The sequence below is a fragment of the Vulpes vulpes genome, chromosome 4 (assembly GCF_048418805.1).
Source record: "Vulpes vulpes isolate BD-2025 chromosome 4, VulVul3, whole genome shotgun sequence".
Classification (NCBI taxonomy): domain Eukaryota; kingdom Metazoa; phylum Chordata; class Mammalia; order Carnivora; family Canidae; genus Vulpes; species Vulpes vulpes.
In genome coordinates this window covers 91342992-91369265 of record NC_132783.1, presented here as the reverse complement: position 1 = coordinate 91369265, position 26274 = coordinate 91342992, and the positions used below count along the sequence as shown (strand labels likewise).

The following is a 26274-nucleotide window of genomic DNA, read 5'->3' as shown; positions in this document are numbered from 1 at the left end:
TGACGCTGGGCACAAGGCCACTTGCTAAAGCAGCAAAGACACCAATGCAGGTTTAATTTTTATGCCCTGGAATAAAACACAGAATTCCATATGACTCTTAAAACAAATGTGGTGACTATATGGGTACTGATATGGAAAACCACCAGGAAGTTTAAGTTTAAGGAAAACCACCCAAGTTTCCCTGCGTTGATGGAGCGCGTTGCTCCAGAGCCCAAACACCTGGCTCTGAATCCTGGCTCTGCCACTTGACACTTTGCTTTGGGAAGCTCTAGGCAAGTTACTTTCTCTGTCCTTTAGTGTTCATACCCGTAAATGGGGATTAAATGAAGTTGTTATATATAAAAATAAAAAAAGGGGGGAGGAATCCCTGGATGGCTCAGCGGTTTAGCACCGCCTTCGGCCCAGGTCATCATCCTGGAGTCCCAGGATCGAGTCCCACATTGGGCTCCCTGCATGGAGCCTGCTTCTCCCTCTGCCTGTGTCTCTGCCTCTCTCTCTCTCTTTCTGTGTGTCTCTCGTGAATGAATAAATAAAATCTTAAAAAAATAATAATAAAATAAAATAAAATAAAATAAATGGGTTAATTTATATAAGCCCTTAGAACAATGCCTACCACATAGGAAATGCTAAATAACTAGATATTATAGTATATTTAAAAATAATGAAGATGTGACAGGGTTGTAAATTCATTTAAACTGTTATTCAGATATGCAGATATATTCGTTTGCTATGGCTACCGTAACAAAGTACCGTAGACTGGGTGGTTATACAGCAGAAATGTGTTTTCTCACAGTTCTGGGGGCTGAAAGTCCAAGATCAAGGAGTCAGCAGGGTGGGTTTCTTCTGAGGCCTCTCTCCTTGGCCTGTACACGGTCATCTTCTCTCTGTATCCTTTACATGGTCTTCCTCTGTGCCTGTGCCCTAATTTCCTCTTGTTATAAGCACACACATTATATTGGATTAGGGATCACCCCAAAGATTTCATGTTAACTTCATCACCACTTGAAATACCCTGTCTCCAAATATAGTCACATTCTGATGTCCTCAGGGTCAGGACTCCAACATGTGAATTTTAAGCGGACACAGGTCAGCCCATAACAGCAGAGAAATTTAAATTCCTTTGTTTGACTATAACTAAGCTAGCCTTTTTTTTTTCCTGAGTCCTTACCTGATGTTTTTTAGGAGGAAAAAAATTACTAAAATATCAAACTGTTTAAAACTTGGACATAGCTGATCCTTTAAACAGTACCTTTGAAGAATTTGGATCAATTCTGGGTAAAAAGGCCTAATATCTCCATGGCTTTCTCCATTCCCTGCCTCTCTCTCTCTAAGAAGGTATCTTGGAAGGTATGGGGGCAAGGGGGAGGGCCACAGCTTTCAAGACTTCACGGTGGTGGGAAGAGTTTCGATCCTCAAACATGATGGCTCCTGCCTCCTCTGCCCCCCTCACAGAGGATTGCAGAGGAGGTAACAGCAGATATAGTTCTCTTGACTTATATGGGGCTCCCTAGTTCTCCTTGGATGACTTAGTCTCTCTTTAGGTCCTGCAAACACAGAAGACCCTCTGAAATGTGTCTGTGATCCTGGGCAGGTGGTTAAACAATGGGCCAGGGAGGAAAAGGATGAGGGGTGATTCCAAAGCTCATGTCATTGAGGACATTGTTGACAGGGCTTCTCAAAGAAGGGACAGGAGTCTCCATGAGCATGCTGCGTATGTAGCAGGAGTTACGCAGAAGCAGGTGTGCACCTCAGTCTGGCCTAGTGGCAGCTTCTTGAAGCAATATGGACATCCTAAGTTGTGGGCAGCAGCTGAGCGCTTCCAAGTGACCCCTCTGATTTAGAGCTGAGCAGGGTGCTGGGTAAATATGCCCATGCATCAGCAGCCAACAGTGGTGCCAGTGATAGGAAACCATCTGCTTAGTGGCCCATGGGCGGCCTTTCTCGCTTCATCCCAACTGGCTCCTATGCCACATCTGCTTCCAGTTTCCCTGGTTCTGGGGACTGATTATGGAGAGGATATCCATCCCAGACCACCGGCCAGGAGTCGGTTCTTCTAACAGACATTAGAAGAGGATGTGTGCCCTTGAGAATAAGTGGTCTGTGCATGACAGACAGGCAAGAAGTCTGCCTCTGACTCTGTGGGTCAGGCAGGTGTTAGGCTGAGGGTCTGAATACATAAGTGTCCAAGGCGTCACCTCCATAAAAACGAGCATGTTGGAATCCAGCCTCCCAAAAGACCAATTTCAAACTGCCCTGTAGCCCTCTGCCCTGCCCCACATGCACACTGCACACCCGCCGCTTGGCTCACCCGCTGACTAGGCCTGAGGTTTCACGCTGAAGGATTTACCACGTCGGTGGGAAAGACAGGGCTGAGAATGGCTGATAGCTTTTAAAATCCACATCTATACACTAACCATTGCCATTACTAACAGCAGAAATTTAAAAATAGACAGTAAAATCTATCCCTTGAGAATTCTGAGAAAGGATGGTGGTTTGTTAGTTAGGATAGAGTAGAGATGAGAAAAAAGTCAGCAAAGTTCAACCTGATGGAGGCTGGAACTAGACCAAAAAATATTCCTCCCTCGTAGAAGAGTCAGGGGTGTTGTAGGCCCACATTGGTAGGAGGAGTGTGACTCCGTCAGGTCTCTACCATCGCTAGGGTGTGGCCCTCATCTTCAAGGTCTAAGTCAGCAACTGTGTTCTAGACAGCAGGCCAGAGAGAGGAAGGAAGGAAGGAAGGGCAAAAGGCATAGTGTCTTAAGGTGGGTTCCTGAAAGTGGCCACAGGACACTTCCTCTTACATTTCCTCCACCAAACTTTATTCACGATCACAACTAGTTATGAGAGCCTGGCAAATGTGTTCTTTCTTCTCTGCAGTTCTGTGCTCAGATACAAAATCTATAACCACCGAAGAAAAGGAAGAAGAGGGTGGGGCATGTGGGTGGCTCAGTGGTTGAGCGTCTGCCTTTGGCTCAGGGCGTGATCCTGGGGTCCTGGGATCGAGTCCCACATCGGTCTCCCTTCATGGAACCTGCTTCTCCCTCTGCCTACATCTCTGCCTCTCTCTTTTTGTCTCTCATGAATAAATAAATAATTTTTTTTTTTTTTTAAAAAGGAAGAGTGTGTATCAGGGGCAGTCTCTGCCACAGATGACTTCGGTGCAGTGTCTGGTTCCTTCTGCCTTCACTCCTTTCACTCCTTTGCATCATCTTGAGCACCAAGGACACAAAGCCAGGGGAGGCAGGAGCCTCCATTTCCCCCTGAGCCATGGAAATCACTGGGGGCAGGAACAGGAACAGAAAGCAAGCAGAAAGACTGAGCACTTTTCCATCCTTCCCATCAAGTTGCTTTCTAATGGAACTAGAATACAAGAAGCAGCCACCAGAAGGTTTTAGAGCATATAAAAGGCAAGATTAGAGAAGAAAAAAAACCATAAACTAGATTGAGAAAAGGGACCATGCCTTCCTATACAATTATATTCTTGGTACCTAGAATTACCTGTAATGTAGTAAGCATTCAAAAATATTAGTTAAGTTGGGGAGGAAAAGGCTAACTTTTTAGGAAGTGATAATGCCATAACCTGCATGATCAAGGAGTAAGGAAATTGAGATATCTCGCGGCCCTGGGCCCTGAGAAGGTTGCTGACCGTGACTTGTGGAAAGTGACCCCTTGTTTATATTACACGATAAACACTCTGATAAAGCAGAAAGGATTGCTGATTTGATACTGCTGAGCCTTGCCCTCGCTGTATAAATGCTATTTGTCTGCTATGGCTGGGGAGGTTTTGTGACTCTGGGCTCCTTGCCAGGCGTCAGCATGTCATTGTTGAAGGTCCACAGACTCCCTTCCAGAAAGAGCCATTTCCCTTTTCAGCTCAGCTGTTCTGGGAGAAATTAAAGTGCTGTGGTTAGAACTGCTTCATTCTCGTCCACCAGTGGTAGGAAAGCAGGAGAATTGCAGGGAGGGTGCCAGCCGCTGAGTGGGGGGTGGGGAGGGGTAGGGTGGTGTCTGGGGGTTGGGAGAACTCAAGGGGTACCTATTACTGGAAGCTGCAATGTAGGGAGCAGAGACGGCAGGTTGAGAGGTCCTCAGAATGACCTAAGACATTTTTCCAAAAGTCAAAGTCAAAGAAACGTAATGGCATTAACAGGAATGAGCAGCTCTCTCCAAGTCATGAAGGAAAGAGGGAAAAGCCAGGTGCGGAGTAGTTTGTAGGGTGTGCTACAATTTGCATAGGAAAAAAGAAATATAGGTATATGCACAAATATTTGTAAATTCAAAGGCCATCTCCCAAAAGATACACTCAAGAAATGTTAACAATGGTTGCTTTCGCTAAGGGGGATTCCATTACTGAGGGATGTAGCATGAAAGACTTTATTTCACTCTCTACCCTTGCGTGGTTTTTCTTTCTTTCTTTTTTTTTTTTTTTTTTTTTTTTTTTTTGAGGTAGGCTCCACTCACAACCCCAAGGTTCAAGCCTCGAGTAAGATCAAGAGTCGAACGTTTGACTGGCTGAGCCGCCTAAGGACCCCTCCCTTGTAGAGTTTGTCAATATTATATTCTGTGCAAAAACAAAAACAAACAAAAAACCCAAACCACTCAAAATGGGAAATAAATAAAAATTATATAATAATAATAATACACAACCAGAAAAGAAATGACCAGAATCATTGGTGGAAGTATCATAAAGCTAACAAAATTATTCAATCTGAAAATAGGAAAAGGGTAGAATTAATAAATAAACCCAAGTCAAGAAGCAGAAACACATAGAAGAAGGTCCAGAAATTTAATAAAGAAAAAAAATAACATAATTTCTACATGTATTAAGGACAATATTTTGAAGACATTGCACTATGTGTCTCTAGATGTCCTCTAAATCAGGCTCCCCAGCAGCCACCCTGCCATTAAGGCTCCAGGGAAGGTGGCCAAGTGTCTACCACGGGAAGAAGGAGGAGTTAACACTGGAGAAGTGATTTCCAGACAAGAGGGGAAATCACTGAAAGGTTCTGGGGGTGGCGTGGGGAAGAGGTAAGAGAGAGATACATAAAGGGTCAGGTGCCCGTGCTCTTGGTCTACCAGTCTCCACATTTGGATTCTAATGTTTATGTGGGGTGGGGGGGGAGACGACAGGGGGAAATCACCCCCTTCAGGGAGGAAGCCTAGAGCAAAGGGAGCTGGTGTTGCTCTTCCCCTTTGGTCCTGCAGAAGGGTGCCTCTCACAGGGAGCTCCCACATCATTTTAGGGGCCCGGAGGGGGCACGGGATGCCCCTCAGAGGGACAGCCAGACAAAGCGCTCCCCCAGCCCGTCCCCCTGTTTCTCTTGTGCAATGCCAGGACTCCCGAAATCCTCTCAGGCTCCCTCGGCAGGCGCACGTCCATTTCCTCAATAACGTCAGAGCTTTAACAGTTTTTATAAAAGTCCTGTGCAAACGTGGCTACAAGCGCAAAGAGGATGGTGATGACAGTGATGAAGCAAAACCCTGCAGGACCCCTGACCGCACGTCAGCTCTCCCCGCACAACCACTTTTAATCACAACATTAGTTTTAGATATTCTCTCTTCACTTGCTATAGATTTGAGCTCTCCTACGTCACCTGCTCTTCCCTCCATTCTCCCAATATAGCTCTATTACTATTTTTGGTTAAATCGATAAACGGTGGCTACTTTATTATGTCTACGTTGACAATGTTCTTCGTAGAGCTGGGGAGAGGGTTATGACTCCGCTCCCTTTCTTGTATGGCTCCGTGTCGTTCTCTCCTGCAGTCCTAACATGCTTTTCTTTCATTAAATAATAACCACAAAGACAAAGCCTCATGGTATCAAGTAGGGAGTCATCTCCTTCCTTGACCAGGAGACAGAGCCCTCTCCTAGGGCATCTGTCTGCCTCCTCTGACCTGGGCCTGAGCCCTGATGTCACTGAGAGGCTTTGGTTAGGACAGTGGAGGAAGAAAATGTGTCTCGTAGAAGGTGGTAATTAGCATTTCTCCCTAAAATCCAAAGAGCACCAAGGAAATGAGCTCCTCAGGAAGGAGGCCACTCAGGGCATGACCCAGGTCCTCATCCTGCCGTGGGCCTCCTGCTTGCACCTGCCTCCCTGTGGTCTCTTTTCTTCAAACCTCCACCCACCATTTGAGCTACACAGCCCCCATCCGAGGAGCTAGGCCTTGTTCCCCATGCCCAACCTATATGGCTCCAGCATTTGCGCAAGTCTGGGTCTTTCATCTCAAGCAGCCCCCTGGGCTTCTGCAAAATGATGGGGAACTCCTACCCTATAACCTAGTCCCCTGTGAATCCTGGGCAAGGAGGGGCTTTGGTCTTTAGAGGCCAGTGGCAGAAGTGTATGCTGCCTACCATCCGGTCAGCTTTCCTTTGTCACATTCCTACTGCTCTTGGGCTCTTCTGCTTCCTCAAATGATACACCCATTAAATCCAGCGCCAACACCCACATGTCCCATGGACATATACCAATGTTAATTGTCAGGGACAGTCCCCAAACCTACAATGAGGAAAGGGCTCTTCCCTGACCAGTCTTATAATTAGTAGCACACCTCTCCTTTTCTGGGGAGTCATTATGCTGCATTGTTATGGGATGTCCTATTTGGTTTGTTTTCTTGGGGCTGGCCTGAAAAATAGAGAAGCCGTATTACCCTTTGGAGGGGCCCCTGGGTTATCCCGAGAGGGGCTGTGAAATGACCCAACAATGCCTTCATTTCATTCTCACCCAAGGGTCTTTGGTCCCCCAAGTCCTTTCCAAGAAGGAAAGGGAGATAATGGCCAGTTCTCCCCATTAGAGGGATGTGTGGTATATTTCCAATTTTCTGTATAGTGGGAAAAAGAAACTGGAAGGAAATGCATATGTGTGTTAGCAGTTGTTATCTCCAGGTCTGGATATAGATGTGATCATTTTTCTTTTTTTATACTTTTCTGCATTTTCTTCTTTTAAAAAAGGTATCTACCATGAGATGCTACCTAACAAAATTTTTTTAAAATATTTTATTTATTTATTCATGAGAGACACACAGTGAGAGAGAGGCAGAGACACAGGTAGGGAGAGAAGCAGGCTCCATGTAGGGAGCCCATGGGGGACTTGATCCCGGGAACCTGGGGTCATGCTCTGGGCTGAAGGTGCCACTAAGCTGCTGAGCCACCCAGGCTGCCCCTAACAAATGTTTTTAATGTTAAAAAATACCTGTCTGTCTATCTATCTAATCTATCTATCAAGTAGCAGGAGTAAAAGAACCTATCTTGAGTTTGAGTTGGAAGGAAGTCTACTTGGACACGTTTGACCCTGGGGTGATAGGAGCAGAGGTTACTCCCCAAGAATGAGTGCTCCGTGATGGCACAGACTGACCACTGTTGAACCCGCAGCACCTACAGAAGTGCCTGGTGCTGAGTGGGCCCCCAAAGTATGTTTTTAAAGTGCACTGGTGAGGGGTGCCTGGGTGGCTCGGGGTGGAGCATCTGCCTTCAGCCAAGGGCGTGACCCCGGGGTCCTGGGATCGAGTCCCACGTTGGGCTCCCTGCATGGAGCCTGCTTCTCCTTCTGCCTGTGTTTATGCCTCTCTCTCTGGGTCTCTCGTGAATAAATAAATAAAATCTTTAAAAAAATAAAATTAAAATTAAACAAATGCACGGGTGAGTGAGTGAGAGACAAGGAACTCCCGCAGGTGGAGCTTGATCCTCGGGAGGAGGCCAGGGCTGGCCTCCTCAGCTTTGTCCCTTCAGCCCAGTGTTTAATACCCAAAGTTCTGGGAGAACAGGGTGTTGTAAGTAAAGCTGAGGGACTTCTGGAGACCAACCCCCTGCTTTGCAGCTACACCAAGAACAGGCATCACAGAAGGTAGGGAAGGTATGTTCACTGCCCTGCTTCTTCAAAGACCACACGTGCTCTCTGGCAATGCCCCCCCCCCGCCCCGCCCAAAGCCAGGTGAAGCCCACCCCAGGGGGCTGAGGGGCTCAGTGAGGCAGGGAGCCAGCTGAGTAGTTCTGAGCCACTTAGCTTTCCCTGCCTCAGGCGCTGTGTTAAAATTCACGGTCAGCAGGATGCTCTCTTAAATATTCCTATTTGGGGGGAGGGCAGTGCAGTTTCTGCCTTTCCCCCACCTTGCCAAGTCTAATAATAGCTCATTCTTGAAGGTGAGGAGACAAAACTGTAACGGAAAGTGGAACTTGCCACTTCGATCATCCCTGATTGTTAGGCCTGTGGCCTAATTTGTCCTTGTTCTTCCCTCCAGACAGCTTCATGATGCCTGTTTAGGTATTCTGATCATTTTTGCCAAACATCATTGCTCAGTAGTCAGCATGAGGGCGGCAGGGGTCCCTGGACCATGGATCTCTGGGTATAAGATGTCCACTTGAGGTCAAGAAGCAAATACTTTCTACCTCATTTTTATCTCTAGGTTATAAAGAGGGGTGTTGTAGGGGGAGGGACTCCTCAGAATTGTCCTCTCTAAAAATGGAATCGGGAGACTGGTGAGCACCCCCTCAGAAGTCAACGTGGACTGACACGCTCAGCTTGGCTTCCACGTACTTTCTTTGGATGCTGTGATGGATAATTTTATGTCAATAGGGCTAAGCTACCGTTCCAGTTGTCCGGGCGAATGTTAGTCTAGATATGAAAGTATTTTGTAGGTGTGATTGACATTTATAGTCCATTGACTTCAAGCAAAGCAGATTACCCTCCAAAATGTGACTTGGCCTCATCCCATCTGTTGAAGGCCTTAAGAGAAAAAAACTGACATTTCCCAGAGAGGACACTCTGCCTCGGGACTGTACCCAAAGTTCAGCCTAGATTTCCAGGCAGCTGGCCTGCCCTACAGATTTCTGACGGGCCAGCCTCCACAATTATGTAAGTTGATGCCTTGAGACAAATCTCTCTCTCTCTCTCTTTCCTTCCTCCTTCTCCACCCCACCCCCGACATCCATTGCCCTACATCTATTACCCTCCTTACTCTCTCTCCATATACATATAACCTATTGGTTCTATTTCTCTAGAGAATTTTGACCGTGGCAGAGACTCCCTCCTTGGCCAAACTTAGTCAGCCTTGACTGGGTCCTCTTCTTGACTAGGCCCCATCCTTGACCTGCCCAGCCCAGTTTTACCAAAGAATCCACCCACCATCCAGTCAAGCTCTTCTTCCTCTGCACTTGATACCTAACCAAATATCTCCTAGTAAGTTTGTGTCTTCTCCATCACCACGCCCTGGCTATAAATCCCCACTTGCCCCTGTTTGTATTTGGAGCTGAGTTTAGTCTCTTCTATTGCAATGGTATCAAGTAAAGTCTGTCTTGTCATTTTTAACAAGCATCCACTGAGTAATTCCTCTGTAGCAATACCGAGCCCCAAATCCAAGGCTGGTTATAAGGATTTTAGATTCCAAAATCAAACTCAGATTCTCCTATGGCTGCTGTTTCCTCTGTTCCTATAGCAATCAGAAATGCTAAAATCAAGAAGAGCACACAGGCTGGCCTGGCAGCAGGCACGGGGAGGGGAAAGGCAAGCAGAGGGAGAGGGGAGGCTGTGCTTTACTACAACTGCTCAAGTGTGGAACATTATGGAAGGTGGTAGCTTTAATGGATGGGAACGCTTCTGACTCCCTTTGGCTCACGTGGGTAAATCAGATGGCTGACTGCAACCTGGTGTGAGGTAGGGGCCAGGGACTGAAGAACAAGACTGTTTAATCACAACAAGCTTCCTTTGTGTATAGATGTCCTGTGTGAGGACATCTACAAGATCCACAGAAACTTTAGCAATATCAAATTGTGGAGAAGCTTAGGATGCCAGATTAGGTCTCCGAGGACTGGAGAGCCTCTCTAGAAAGCAGCTGCGGATCCACAGAGGGGTGGCAAGTGCTCATCTGGGTGAGGGAGTCACAGGGACAGCTGACACATTAAACAGATAATGCCATCCTTCTTCTGACCTCCTCACATAGGAGTGAGCTCAGCTGCCATCACTCTTCCCCCAACCTCTTGAAAAGACCACAGGATCCAGGTGGGGATCCAGCCCCAGACAAGTGTCCAGCAGAGAAAATGAGTTGGAAACCAGGTCAGATAGACAAGGACAAGAGAAGGCGTAGCCTGGGATTCAGTGGGCATTGACTGTGGCCCAGCTGGTGGTTGAGGCTGTGATGTCCTCCTGTCCTAGTTGGAAATATTTCAGGATGTGGGTGGGGCTGCCTCTGCAGAGGAATGTCACTGACACTTCAACAGGGAGGGCCTGGGGCAGTGAGGCCCTATCCATCTTGTCTTTCCAGCTCCACTTCAGCAAATATAGAGACATATAAAGGAGTGTCTCCCTTTTATTGTCAAAAATTTGCGACTTTTCCTTCAGTGACCTGCATCACTGCGTGGTAATGATAATAATACTACTACTCATAGCTACATTTTATTATATACTTTTCATAGGCCAAGCACATAACATAGCTAATTGTACATGATCAACCCTATTATCCCCATTTTACATATGGGAAAGCTCAGGCTTATAAAATTAAGTAAATGCCCCCAAATTACACATCTAGTGGAAACAGTGTGAATGCAGACAATCTGTGTTGACACTTAACCACCACATTATCTTACCACAAAAGGTTTTTCCGTATGTCTGTTGATTGCTGAACCAACCACGTCTCAGGCTTCAAGGTGGGTTCCTGGTCTTAGTTTGTGAAGCCGATTCTAATCACTGGTAACCTAACCACACACCAGAATATCCGTAGGCTGTGGTCAAGCACTGGCGCTCTTAAGTCACTGTCTTAGGACATTGCCAGTCCACATCTTCAAGGGCTGATCTTACCTTCTCCCACTGAGTAGGGATGTAACTACTTGCTGGCTCCTTGTAGCACCAAGACGAGCTCCCCTCAGGGCTGAAGAAGTGGTTATGGAGGAAGAAGTATCCCCTGGCTTCAATCAGACCCCTACAATAAGAAGTAATCCCAAGTATGTATTACCTCATCCAAATGCTCTTTAGTTCTTCTTAGGTAGGTCAAGAGTCTACAGTGCTGTCAACTTTTGGAAATAGCAGCAGCCAGAGTATGAGGAGCTGGAGCTCTGAACTAAAAGAGACCTGGAATAAAATTCTTCCACCACTGCTAGAGCTGATTCATACAGGCTCAAGAGAGCTCACTGTGTGCAATTTTTCCCAACTGCGGTGATAGCATGAGCTTCACCATGGTGGGAATACTTATACCACAGAACAAGATAAATACTACAACCCAGAGCTTCTAAATTATTGGAGAAATAAAGCATATGAGCACACCACTGGCTCAGGCTGTCAGAATAAGGCATAGGCAATGTCAAAGTCTCTCATTCATGCCTCTGGGTTTTCGTCTGTGCTTTTCTAACCACCTCTATACCACACAGGGGAAGTGGGAATTAACATGGTTGGTATACTAGTTGTCTATTGCTGCATAACAAATTGCCCCAAAATTTATTGGCTTAAAGCAATAGTGTGCCTTATGTCTCATAGTTTCTTTGGGCCGGGAATTTGGGAGAGACTTGGCTGCATGGTTGTGGCTTGGAGTCTCCTATAAAAGTGCAGGCAAGATGTCATCTGGACTTCCAGTCTGAAGCCAGAGCTGGAGGATCTGAGCAAAGTTGATTCACTTCTATGGCCAGCAATTTCATGCTGGCTGTTGGCAGGAGGCATCAGTTCCTGGCCCCATGGACTTTATCACTGGATTGCTTAAATGTTGTCACCACTTGAGAGCTGGGTTCCTCTTGAATGAATAATCCAAGAAAGTGAGATAAAAGCTGCAATGTGTTTGATGACTTAGCTTTGAAAGTCAGATTTAAATGCTGCATTTCCACAACATCCTGTGGGTCACACATCAGCCCTATTCTGTGTAGAAGACTACATGAGGGTGTCAATAGCAGGAGGCAAGAGTTACTTGAAGTTCTTGAAGGCTGCCTGCCAAAATTTGTATACAGAAATTGTAGTTTACTCATCCAAGAGGACTGGTAGCAAATCATTTTCTCCTAAATCCCATGGCCACCTGCCTGATGTCTGTAGCAAATAGTATTTTTCTAAGCAATAAAAAAGAGGGTGGCCATTGGATAAGCAAAAACAAATGACACTGTCTGCCACATTATACACTCTCCAGACAAGAAACCCTTCTTGTGTCCACCGTACAATTGGCCTCTACATGTGTCTCCCTAGCTTATTAACCAGAATAAATTGCTCCTGTGTCTTTTATGCTTGGTTTGCACAAGCCAACTTTGTGTCTCTCTGATTAAATAGAAAGCCTTTTCATGGGGTGGGGCTGGGTCTCTGAGCAGAGAGAAAAACAAAACAAAACAAACAAACAAACAAACAAAAACAAAGCTGATGTGCAAAATAAGAGTTTCTTTGCCCCTGAGGAGACAAGGGCAAATGCTTCCACTACATTTGGTCTGATCACAGGTGCATAATTCTGAAGCTGCTGCTTGCTGGGTTAATATCCAGGTGGAAGGAAAATGTTCTGTGACTGCTCCCTAGACAGTTGTCTTGGAAGTATTTGAAATATTTTCAGAGCAGTGTACAAGGAAGGCAGGAGAAGCGAAGGCATTTTTTTCAAAAATAACAGTACTTCTGATTATTGACAACTGATTCCTTGATAGTATCAACGATACAAATGAGTTCCAAGGAGGAAGATACGGTGCCCTTCACATCACAGACTGTATTTTTTACTCAAAACTTTAATATGGAGAGCCTAAGACAGTGAGCGGTTAACAAACCTTCACCTTGTAAAAATATGTGGGTAAAGAAGAAGCCATGGCTTGTGCTCTGTATGCCCTCCAAGGCCCATATCGGAGACTTAAATCCAAGGATTCTCAACTAGAAAATGCCATATGTTTTCCTCCTAACAGACATATAACTGGGTCTGGGATGGAAGACTTTGAAAGCAGCTCTTTATTAATTAGATCATTTGTCCCATCCACCTGTTATGAGTGTACAGTGTGGAAAATCACACCATGCACAAGACTAGACTCCATCGAGCCACTTGTGATGGGATCACTAGACAGGCGGAGTAAAGAAGCGCTTCACACGGTGGTGTCTGGCCTTCAGCGAGGCAGGAGGTGAGCACCTCCTAGTTACCACAGCGACAGACGCAAGCGGTGGGGGCAGGATAGCGCTATCATAGAGACCGTCGTAACTGGTCATTTTCCAGGGATCCCAAGTGACAACCCCTATTGACCTGAAGCAAGGTTCCCTGTCTCTTCCAGAGACTGTTCAATGTGTTCTTGTCAAAATCCCTTGAAACAGGGTGTTTCACAGAGCAAATGTTTTTCATTTTGATAAAGTCAGATTTATCAGATTTTCCTTCTATGCATCATCCCTTTGGTGCCTATCTAGTCTAAGAATACTTTGCCTGGCTCTATATGCTATAGATTTTTTTCTTGTTTTTTTTTTTCTAAAAGTTTTATAGTTTTATACTTTATATTTATGTCCATGATCCATTTTAAGTGATTTTTGTATGAAGTGTGACACTTAGGTCAAGTTTCATTTTTATTCATTTGTTTGCTGAATCCTACGGATGTCCGATTGCACCACTTCTCCCTCACCAAAAATCAGGTGGACCTACTGAAATGGGTCTTTTTCTGAGTTCTCTGTTCTGTTCCACTGATCTACGTGACTGTACTTCTGCCAATATGACAGTCTTAATCACTGTGGCTCTATAATAAGCTTTGAAATTGGGTGAATGGATTCCTTCCAGTTTATTCTTCTTTTTCAAAAATTTTAAGGCATTTAAGTTCCCTTGCCTTTCCACATACAATTTTTAAAGATCTATATCTATAAAAAAATTTTTGCTAGGATTTTAACAGCAATTGCATTATACCTGAGAATGAACATCTTTACTGTGTTAAGCCTTCCAATTCATGAGCATGATGTGTTTCTCCATTTACTTAGATCTTTTTTTTATTTCTTCCATGAGCATTGCATGATTTTCAGCATGTAAGTCCTATATATGTTTTGTTAGATTTACATCTAAGTATTTCATTGTCTTTGAGCAATTGTAAATGGTACTGTATCTTAATTTCACATGCAAATATATGGAAATACAATTGATTTTTGTATGTTTTTCTTTTTTCCTTTTTTTTTTTTTTTTTTTAAAGTAAGCTCCACGCCCAGCACAGAGTCCAACGCATGAGCCTGAACTCACGACCCTGAGATCAGGACCTGAGCTGAAATCAAGAGTCAGACACTCAACCAACTGAGCCACCCAGACACCCCTGTATGTTTTTCTTTTATCCTACGATCTTTCTTGAACTCACTTGTTAGTTCTAAGAGTACATTTGTACATTTGCTGGAATTTTCTATGTAGATCATTGCCAACTGCAAATAGAGGCAGTTTTGTGTCTTCCTTTCTAATCCGTATGCAGTTTATTTCTTTCTCGGGCCCTTATTACACTGACTAGAACTTCTAGCACTATATTGAGTTTACTCCTGATCTTGGGGATAAAGCATTTAGGTTTTTTGCCTTTAATATGATGTTAGCTCTACGTTTCTTTAGATGTTCTTTATCAAGTTAAGGAAGTTCCCTTTATTCCTAGTTTTCTGCGAGTTTTTATTATAAATAGGTGCTGATTTTTATCAAATGTTTTTTCTACATCTGTTGATATGATTGTGTGATTTTTTTTATCCTTCAACAGTTTAATCTGGTGGATTACATTGATAGATTTTCCCATATTGAACCAGCCTTGTATCTGGAAATTCACCCTCTTGGATCATGATGTAAAATCGTTTTCATTTACTGTTGATTTTTATTTGCTGATATTCTAAGGGCTTTTGCATCTACATGAATGAGATATCGGTCTATAGTTTTCTCTTTGGTTTTGGTACTAGGGTAATTATAGGTTCATAAAATGAACTGGGAAGTGTTCCCTCCTCTTCTATTGCCTGGAAGAGATCGCATAGAATTCGTGTTAATTCTTCTTTAAACATTTGATAGAATTCTCTGGGTCTGGAGATGCTGTTTCTGTTAGACTGTAAATTGTAAATTCAATTCCCTTAATAGTTGTAGGGCTATTAAATTATCGTTTCATATTGAGTGAGTTGCAGTAGTTTGTGCTTTTTAAGACAATGGTCCATTTCATCTATGCTGTGAAATTATGTGTATGGGGTTGTGCGTGGTATTCCCACATTAATTCTTCTACTATCTGCAGAGTCTGTGGCAATACTCATGTTTCATTCCTAATATTGATAATTTGTGTCTTTTTTTAAATTCTTGTCACTATTATTAGAGTTTTGTCAATGTTATTGACTTTAAAAATCTGTTTTATGGATTTTCTGTATTATTTTTCTGTTTTCAACTAAATTGATTTTGCCCTTCTCTTTACTATTTCCTTCCTTCTGTTTGTTTGGGGATTATTTTGTTCTTCTATTTGTAGATTCTTGAGGTGAGAACTTAGATAAGTGAGTTAAGACCTTTCTTTTTGGTCTCAAAATGGAGGTAAAACCACAGCCCGGTCGCCCCCAGCCCCACTCAGCCATCACCACTGCTGCTGCAGGGAGGAGGGCCATTATCCAAAGGAACCAGAGCAGTTGAGAAAACCATTTATTGGTGGTTTGAGCTTTAAAACTACAGATGATAGTTTAAGAAAACATTTTGAAAAATGGGGCACACTTACAGATTGTGTGGTAATGAGAGTCCCCCAAACAAGACTTTCCAGGGGATTTGGGTTTGTGACTTACTCTTGAGTTGAAGGGGTGGATGCAGCAATGTGTGCCCGGCCACACAAGGTTGATGGGCGTGTAGTGGAACCAAAGAGAGCTGTTTCTAGAGAGGATTCTGAAAAGCCTGGTGCCCATCTAACAGGGAAGAAAATTTTTGGTTGTGGTATTAAAGAAGATACAGATGAATATAATCTGAGAGACTACTTTGAAAAGTGTGGCAAAATTGAAACCATAGAAGTTATGGAAGACAGGCAGAGTGGAAAAAAAGAGAGGATTTGCTTTTGTGACTTTTGATGATCATGATACAGTTGATAAAATTGTTGTTCAGAAATACCACACTATTAATGGGCATAATTGTTAAGTGAAAAAGGCCCTTTCTGAACAAGAGATGCAGTCTGCTGGATCACAAAGAGGCCGCAGAGGTGGATCTGGCAACTTCATGGGTCGTGGAGGAAACTTTGGAGGTGGTGGTAATGTTGGCTGTGGTAGAAACTTTGGTGGAAGAGGAGGCTATGGTGGTGGAGGTGGTGGCAGCAGAGGTAGTTATGGAGGAGGCGATGGTGGATTTAATGGATTTGGAGGTGACGGTGGCAACTATGGTGGTGGTCCTGGTTATGGTAGTAGAGGAGGCTATGGTGGTGGTGGAGCAGGATATGGAAACCAAGGAGGCAGATGTGGTGGTGGTGGAGGATATGATGGTTACAATGAAGGAGGAAATTTTGGAGGTGGTAACTATGGTGGTGGTGGGACCTATAATGATTTTGGATATTAGAGCGGACAACAGCAATCAAATTATGGACCCATGAAGGGGGGCAGTTTTGGTGAAAGAAGCTCAGGCAGTTGCTATGGTGGTGGTTATGGATCTGGTGGTGGGAGTGGTGGATATGGTAGCAGAAGGCTCTTAAAAAAATTCAGGAAAGGGCTATAGTTCTTAGCAGGAGAGAGAGCGAGGAGTTGTCAGGAAAGCTACAGGTTACTTTGAGACAGTCGTCCCAAATGCATTAGAGGAACCATAAAAATCTGCCACAGGAGGAACGATGATCCATAGTCAGAAAAGTTACTGCAGCTTCAACAGGAGCCCTTCTTGTTCAGGACTGTCATAGCCACAGTTTGCAGAAAGTGCATCGATTGATTAATGCACTGTAGTGTCAATTAGATGTGCATCCCCAAGGTCCTTTAACTCTTGTAGCTTTGTCTTTTTCTTTTCATTACATCAGGTATATTGCCCTGTAAATTGTGGTCATGGTACCAGGAATAAAAAATTAAGGAATTTTTAACTTTTCAATATTTGTGTAGTTCAGTGTTTCTACATTTTAGTACAGAAACTTTAACAAAATGCAGTTTTGAAGGTGTTTCTTTGTGAGTTAACCAGTAAAGAAGATCATTGTTAATTACTATTGTGTATGAATTTTGCTAAAGTGAACTGTAAAGAAATACCTGCTGACTTGCAGTTTAAGGGGGAAATCTATTCTCTACATTTCCAAACCATGAAATGAATGGGCTCTGACATGTGGAGAGAATAGATATTTGTATGTTTGCAATGTGTGTTTTAGATAAATAGAATTGGGTATTTAAATTAGCATATGTGTGAATTTGATATAGCATTAAGATTTACCTTCAAATGAAAAAAAATCTCAAAATTCCTAAAAAAAAAAAACCTTTCTTCATTTTTTAGATTGAGATATGATTGATATGTCACATTACACTCATTTCAGGCATTCAACATAATGATTTCGTATACGTACATATGGTGAAATGATCGTCGCAATAAGCCTACTCAATATCCATCACCGCACACAGTTACAGATTTGTTTCTTGTGTTTAGAACCCTTAAATTCTATTTTCTTAGCAGCTTTCAAATATACCACAGAGTATTGTTAACCACAGTGACCATGCTGTACATTGCCTCCCCGTGACTTACCTGTTTTATACCTGAGAGCTTGTGCCTCCTGACCACCTTCACTCATCTTGCCCGCCCCCACCCCCTGCCTCTGGCACCCAACACTTTGTTCTCTAGATCTGTGAGCTTGGGTTGTTTCTTTCGAACTTGGTTTTTAAGATTCCACAAGTAAGTGAGCTCATATGGCATTTGTCTTTCTCTGACTTGTTTCACTTAGCATAATGCCTTCTAGTTCCATCCACGTTGCAGCAAAAGGCAAGATTTCCTTCATTTTTGTGGTTGAATAATATTCCATTGTGTATACACCACATTTTCTTCATCTTGTTCTTCCATCGATGGACACTTAGGGTGTTTCCAGGTCTTGGCTCTCATAAATAACGCTGCAATGAAAATAGGGGTACAGATATGTTTCTGAGTTAGTGTTTTTGTTTCCTTTGGATAAATACTCAGAAGTAAAATTGCTGGATGATGTACCAGTTCTATTTTTAATTTTTTGAGGGACCTCTACGCTGCATTCCACCTTTCTTCTTTTCTAATAAATGCACTTAGTGCTGTCGGTTTCCCTCTCAGCACTGTTTTAGCCGCATCTCACACATTTTCATGTGTTGTATTGGGGTTAAATGCCTTTTAAAAATTTCCCTTGAATAAATAAATAAAATAAAATAAATCTTAAAAAAAAATAAATAAAAATAAAAATTTCCCTCGAGACTTCTCCTTGGACTCATGGATCATTTAGAAGTGTTTATTTCCAAGTATTTGCAGGTTTTCCTCTTATCTTCCTGCCACTGATTTCTAATTTGGTTCCATTGTGATCCGAGAACACACCGTATAGGAGTTTAATTGCTTTAAATTTGTTAAGGCGTATCTTACGGCCCAAGACATGGTCTACTTTGGTGTATGTTCTGTGACCGCTCGAAAGACCCCGTATCCCGCTGCCGGTGGGTGGGGTGCCCTGCACCTGCAGACCCGAGGTGTTCCCTGGCGGCATCTGGGCTCCCCTGCATCCCGGCTAACGCCCCACTTGTCCACCCACCACGGACAGGGAGTCGCGGCTGTTTCCCACTGGACTCTGTCTTTCCAGCTTCCTTGTCGGTTCTAGCAGTCTGCGCCTCACTCACATACCTTAGAGCTAGGGGGTTTTGTGAACACATTTAGGGTCGCTATGTCTTCTTGGGGAATTTATACTTTTCTTATGATATAAAATTCTGGTCATTTTCTTTGCTCCAAACTCTATCTGACATTAATGTAGCTCCTCCTGAATTCCTTCGAGTAAGTTCTCCTCTGTCCCCTCCATTCTGCCATGGGGCCCATCTGCCAAACTTGTCATTTCGGTCATTCTATTTTTCACTTCTGAAGTGTCCATTTGGTTTCTCTTTATATCTTCCACTTGTTTGATGAGGTTTGCTAGCTATATGTATTGTTTTGAGCGTGTGTCTAGTTGCTTGCTGAAACATTTTTATCACGGCTGCTTTGGAATCTTTGTCTAATAATCCTAACTTCCTTCTCATCTTGGTCCTGGCATCTACTAATTATTTTTTTAAAAAATATATTTATTTACTCATGAGAGACAGAGAGAGAGAGAGAGAGAGGCAGAGACACAGGCAGAGGGAGAAGCAGGCTCCATGCAGGGAGCCCGATGTGGGACTCGATCCCGGGACCCCAGGGTCACGCCCGGAGCCAAAGGCAGATGCTCAACTGCTGAGCCCCCCAGGTGCCCCTGATTATTTTTTTAAATTCAGTTTGAGATCTTCCTGGTTCTTTGTATAATGAGTGATTTTCAACTGGAAGCTGGACGTTTTCATATTACGTTAGGAGCCTCTGGATCTGTTTTATCTGTCTTTCTCTGGCAGAGGATGGTGACACCTCCCTGTTATTTAGAGGTGGAGGAAGGAGTTCAGGGTTTCCATCTGGACTCTGTTCGTGTCCAAAGTGGGGAGAAGGCTCTACATTGCTGCCAGGTGGAGGTGGATGCTCAGGCTCCCAGCATGTTCTCCGCTGATACCCTGGGGGTTAACTTAGTTGAGGAGGAAAGTGCTAGCTCTCCCCCTGACCTTTCCTGATACCACCTTGGCAGGAGCAGTCGGGTGCATTGTTACAGCTTCACAAGAGTGGGAGTATAGTCTCCTCGCTCATTTTTTCTTAGTGCGGGTGAGGAAGGGGAACCATAATTTTTTTCCATGGTGTTTGATTGAATGGGGCCAGTCATTGTCTAAAAGTGTTCTATTTTGCTAGAAATGTCTTTGCTACAAATTCCACTAGAGAATATTGCAACAACTCTGGCGACTGGACTTAAAATGGTGATCATTTCATAATGTATGTAAATGTCAAATCACTGTGCTGTATAATTGAAGCCAAAAAAATATTGTGTGTCACCTGGACTTCAATTTCAAAAAAGGATGATGGAAAATCAAAAAATATAAAAATGACTGTGAAAAAAAATGTATTCAGATGTAGAAGAAACGTCCACTGACAAATGGATGGACAAGTGGGCCTTGGATTGTGTGAATGTGATGCAAATAAAGCCCGGACAGAGGAAAGGAAAGCACTAGGAAGGAGTATCAGAGTGCAAAGTGGGACCTTTCTGCTCTGGAGAGGCTCTGCTTTGGGACACGATTATAAGCCAACGATAGTCAGAGACCTGTGAGCTAGGAAAAGAAAAACCTGCGTCACTTCCTCAGGGAAGCCCTCCTGGATCCTCCCTTTAACTTTTGACTTTCTTCTGAGCTCCCGTAGCACTTTCAACTCGCATACCCCAAAACTAAGGTATATCGGAAGATATATATTGAGATATCATTCGCAGACCATAAAAATCACCCCTTTAAAGTGTATGATTCAGTGGTTTTTAGCATATTCGCACAGTTGGGCAATCAATACCACTATCTAATTCCAGAACAGCTTCAATATCCCCAGAAGAGCCCCGTATCCATTAGCAGTCACTCTCCTTTCCACGATTCCCCCAGTCAGACAACCACTAATCTATTTCCCGTCTCTGTGTGTTGGCCAATTCTGAATATTTCCTATAAATGAAAAAATATATAATGTGGTCATTTGTGTCTGGCTTTTTCCACTTTCATCCATGTTGTAGCATATATTGGTATTTCATTCCTTTTTATGGCTGAATCATATTTAATTAGCTGAATACACTACATTATCCACGTGTCAGCTGGTTGGTATTTGGATTGTTTTCACATTTTAGCTATTATGGATAATGTTGCCATGAACATTAACATACAATATTTGGTCTAGAAATATGTTTTCAATTCTCTTGAGTGTATACCTAGGAGTAGAATTGTTGGGTCACATGATAACTGTTTGTGTAGCTTTTTTTAGAGGAACTTCCAAATTGTTTTTCCAAAATGCTGCATTCTCACCAGCAATATATGAGGGTTCCAGGATCTGCACATCTCTGTGAACACTTGTGATAGTCAATCTTTTTTATTATAGCTGTCCCAGTAGGTGTGAAATGATATTTCATTATGGTTTGGTATTGTTAACTAAAAACTAATAATGTTGAGCATTTTTTTCAGGGGAATAATTTGCTATTTGTATATCTTTTTTGGGGAAATATATATAAAAATATTTTGCCTGTTTTTTTAAAAATTGATTATTTGTCCTATTATTGAATTGTAAGAACTCTTTATATATTCTGGATACCAATCTCCTATAAAATATATGGTTTGCAGATATTTATTGCAGTCTGCAGAGGCCTTTGCATTCTTGAATATCCTTTGAAGCACAGAAGTTCTTAATCATTAAGTCCAATTTGCCCATTTCTTTTTGTTGTCATTGCTTGTATTTTTGGTATCCTATCTAAGAAACCAGCGCCTAATCCAAGGTCACAAAGATACATGTCTGTGTTTTCTTCCAAGAGTCTTATAGTTATAGCTCTTACATTTAGGTCAACGGTCCATTTTGAGTTAATTTTTGTATATGGCAGATGTCCAACTTTGTTCTTTTGCGTGTGATTCCTTGTTGTCCCAGCACATTTGTTGACTATTCTTTCCCTCTTGATTTCTATTGACATCATTGTTGAAAGTTAGTTGATCATAAATGTAAGGATTATTTCCAGGCTTGATTGTATTTATTGATCTTTATGCCTGCCCTCGTGACAGTAGCACACAGTTCTGATTGCTGTCGCTTTAGAGTAAGTTTTGAAGTCAGGTAGTGTGAGTCCTCCAATGTTGTTCTTCTTAAAGATCATTTTGGTTGTTCTGGGTCCTTTGCACTTCCATGTGATTTTAGGATCGGACTGTCAGTTTCTGCACACACACAAAAAAAGTCATCCAGGATTTGACAGGGATTGAAGTAAATTTGAAAGCTACTTCGGAAAGTACTGCCACTCTAACAATATTAAGTTTTCTAATCCATGATTATAGTCTGTCTTTCCATCAATTCAGGTTTTCTTTACTTTCTTTCAACAACTTTTTTATGGCTTTCAGTGTATAAATTTTGCAGTTATTCTGATGAATTCATACCTAAGTATATATTTTTTAAAATTTCAGTTGCTATTATAAATGGACTTGTTTTCCTAATTGAATTTCCAGATTGTTCTCTACTGTTGTATAGGAAATCAATTGTTAATTTTATTCTGATTTTGTATTCTGCAAACTTTCTGTATTTGTTTATTACCTCTAATAGTGTCTGTGTGGGGGCATCCTAAGAATTTTTAAATATGAGATCAGGTCATCTGAAAATAGGAAAGTCTTACTTTTTTCCTTTCCAATCTGGATGCATTCTATTTCTTGCCTATTCGTCCTCCAGCACAATATTGAAGAGAAGCTGTAAGAGTGAACACTCTTGCCTTGTTCCTGATCCTAAGCAGAAAGAAGTCATCCTTTCATCACCATGTCTGATGTTAACTGTGAGTTTTTCATAGATATGCTTTATCAGTTGGAGGAAGTTCCATTCTATTCCTAGTTTGTTGAATCTTTTTATCAGAAGAAGTTCTTGGCTTCTTGTTAAATGCTTATTCTATGTCTATTAAGAAGATAGATTAATGTTTTTCATCAAAGTTATAAAAATTTGGGCTTTGATTTCTTCAAATATTCTCCTTGCCTCTTCTTTCTTTTGTCTCTCTCTCTGGGACTCCCATTATGTGCATGTTGATATTCTTCACTCTGTCCCACAGGTCTCTGAGGCTCTGTTTATTTTTCTGAATTCTTTTTTCTTTCTACTGTTTACACTTGAAAATCTCTGGTGGTCTATCTTCAAGTTCACTGATCCTTTTTTTTTCTGCCTTCTCAAATTTGTTGTGTTAACTTTGAAAACAACGAACCTAACCCAAACCCCTTAGTAGACAGATGACAATGCAGACCAGAAAAATTCAATGAGTCACCCCCCAGCAAATCTTTCATGTCAGCCACTGTATTTTTCAACTCTAGAATTTTTATTTATTTTTTTAGAGGTGGGGAGAGGGACAGAGGGAAAGCGAGAGAGAGAGAATCTTAAGCAGGCTCCATGGTCAGAGCAGAATCCAATCCAGGGCTCGATCTCACAACCCTGAGATAATGACCAGAGCAGAAATCCAGAGTCAGACGCTTAACTGACTGAGCCACCCAGGCGCTGCACAACTCTAGAATTTTTATTTAACTCTTTTTATAATTTTTTTTATTGACATTCTATACCTGGTGAGACATTGATCTTGTAGTTTCCTTCAGTTCTTTGAACATGTTTAAAATATCCAATTTAAAGTTTTTGTCCAGTATGTCCAATATATGAGCTTTCTCAAACAGTTTGTATTAGTTTCCTAGGTATGGGAGATACTTTCTTGTTTCTTTGCGTGCCTTATAATTTTCTGTTGGAAATGAGATTTAGGAAAATTTCCTTAATAAACACTTCTTGGATTCTTGGAAGATTTTGGTGGATGTCCAGGATTGTAATAACTCTGATTTTCTAATTTTTTTGCCAGTGTTCTCATTGCAGTGTCCCCATAGCATTTTGAATTAACCTCCATTATAGCGCTTATAACAAATGGTATGTATGACCTACTTTATTCCTCTGCTAGGCTGCAAGCTCCTAGAGGGAAAGGATTGTGTCTCACTCACCTCCTTATTTTTCCCTTCCAGAGCAAATCCAGGTCTTTGGAAAATAGTAGGCTGTTGCTGAAGCAATGAGTGATTGAACACCTAAGGAAGCTAACCACTGAGGAAAAGTTTATGTTAACTTAGAGTACTATGGTCTTATTTCTTAATCCTAGAGAATTCTGGAAAAACTATTCTTGCATTTGCATCTAGACAATTCTGGTCATTTCCATCCCAATTGTGGCACTTTATAATCGAGTTTCCTAAGGCAGTTTTCATAATCATTTAGAACCTCAGTTTTCCATATTTTTGCAACGTGGATAATAATACTTAAGATCATAACATTGTGGTCCTAGTATGGTTCAGAAGATTAGATGAGATGACACATATAAAGCCCATAGCACAGTGGAAGGCAATGCTGCTCATAATTATGAGTGTTTATTATTCTTGCCTTTCCTAACTCCAGGAAACTAATCACTTCCTGTTTAATTTGAGCAAGGGTTTGGCAAATGCACCTGCTAACAGCAACTGATGAACAATGCTGTCTTCAACTCCCTCATGCCTGAGCTTCCACAAAGGCCTTCTTTGAAACCCATGCAAGTGGAACAACCAAGGTGCTTCATCAATGGGGCTCATGTACTGACAGGGCTCCGAACAGAAAAAATTTGCTGCCTTGTGGTGCTGGCCAGGTGTGGAGTCAGGGATTGTGAGGCAGCCTTCCTGGAGGACTGGAGGCTTTGAAGCTGGGGGAGGCAAGAACTCCAGGACTGACCTAGGAAGAGAAGCAACCCTACAGACTCCTGAAAAGCAAAACAGAGGGGTCCCCAGACCTTCCAGGATGATGTCCTGGGGGAAGAGAATGGGAGGCAAGTTGTGCTGAGAGCTCTCTAATTTATTGACACTTCCTAGTATGGCTTTTCTTGGAGAGAAAAAAAAAAGTGGTTTTTTTTGTTTGTTTTTAACTTTGAAAACAATGAACCTAACCCAAACCCCATATTAGACAGATGAAAAATACAGAGCAGAAAAATTCAATGAGTCACCCAAGATCAGACAGGAAGAGAGCAGCAAAGCTCCAAGGTAGCTGTTGTTCTGACTGGGAGTACAGGACTTTTCCCATCTTATCTGCTGTGACCCCTGTCTTGAGTCATGTACATATCTCATCTCCAATAATCGTTTATCTGACCATAGACACTTGGATCTACAGTGTTTAAAGAGCTAAAATTAGAATCAAGAGGGTGGGGTTCAAACACAAGACCTGGTGTCATCAGTTAACTTGTATGAATCTCATTGTTTTCATCGAAAAGATGGGGCTCCAAATCCCCTCCCTGCTCTCTCTCCTCTTGTTATTCTAAGCAGCACAGAAATAAAAGACATGGAAAAGATTCTTCACTCTAATTTTTTTCATCCAGACATTTACGAAGATCCACCATTCATTCCCTTAGTAGCATAATATGGATACTCACGGCTCTATTTGGTTTGGAAGATCACTAGCCCCAAACCTTTAATCAGAATCCTAGGCCACGGCTCTCTTCCTACCAATCCCTGGGCTAGGAGTCAAGGGGATACTGCATCCGTGGCCTGACGTTTGTCCCTCTGTCCCATACCTCCAGGACGCCATGTGACGTGAATGACTCCACCCAGGACGATGCCCTTTGGCTCCTGCTTATATGTCCCAATGCTCACCGGACTCAGATGCTTGAGTGTCTAGGAGATACCTGTGCTTATTCCCCTCCAAGGCTTGCGGTCCTCCCCATCTCAGCACGACACCTCCAGAAACACAGGTGTCACCTGCATGTTCTTTCATGCCCTCAAACCTAATATAGTTGACAGTAACGGAAGTTGGAAGTTCCTCCTCCACACCATGTGATTCTTCACGGCCATGTAGCCCCTATGCCGTCTGGGTAGGGCCGCTCACTCCCATACCTTCCCCGGTCCAAGCCAACAAGGGTAATCTCATCCCTCATCCACGCCGTGTCTGGTAACGTCCATCTAAGCTAATGAGGCTGCAGGCAACAGATGTATTGTGGGGGTATGAAGCTAGCCCTAGCCCGTTCTCCCAGCAATGGGCATTTGTCTAGAGATGGCTCAATCAATCCGAGATCAGGATTTTTATTTTACAGTTGTTGGAACGATGCCTGCCCCTCCCCCAGGCAAATAAGACCATCTTGCCACCATGTATAGGTCTTGCTCTTGAAGCCAAGAGGTATGGACTCACATCCAGGTATGGACTCAGCGTAAGGATAAAGGGACGCACAAAGGGTGGGGGACAGACGGAGTGGGACTGAGAAGCAGAAGAATACATTTAGAGCCCTGATCAAACCTTACTTGAAGCCCACATCCATCATAGCTTTCACTTTATAAGTCTGTAAATCGTCCTTATTTTCGGAAGAAAGTTGATGGAGTTTTGTTTCCTGAAATCGAAAGATTTCAAACCAATAAACGTATCCACGCCACTAGCCAATTGTTCTATTTGCTTCCAAAACCCTGTGTCGTGTCCGTTCAGTTCTTACCATAAGCGCCGCCACCACCATCACCGTCACTGTCCTGGCCTCCACGCCGCAGCACCTCCAGCCGGAACCGGCCTCACGGTCGTCGGCACCCCTCGCCTCCCCTGCTGCCTCCTCCCACGAAGTCGCCACACAGAGACACGAGTTAAAAATAGCAACCAGATCTGGCCGCTTTCCTGATTAAAACCTTTCCAAGATTTT

The 26274-nt window shown here is 42.9% G+C and overlaps 1 long non-coding RNA gene and 1 pseudogene across 1 annotated transcript in view; both read left to right on the top strand.

Annotated features, from left to right (window-relative positions):
- LOC140598630 (uncharacterized) overlaps nt 1–26022 on the top strand; it is a 33592-nt gene extending 7570 nt beyond the window's left edge. The window contains exons 2-3 of the long non-coding RNA XR_012001136.1: nt 14086–14204; nt 25177–26022. This is a non-coding gene — a long non-coding RNA (uncharacterized lncRNA). The remainder of the gene's footprint in view (nt 1–14085; nt 14205–25176) is intronic.
- LOC112925064 (heterogeneous nuclear ribonucleoprotein A3 pseudogene) lies at nt 15374–16694 on the top strand (annotated as a pseudogene).
- Nucleotides 26023–26274: the final 252 nt, after the last annotated feature.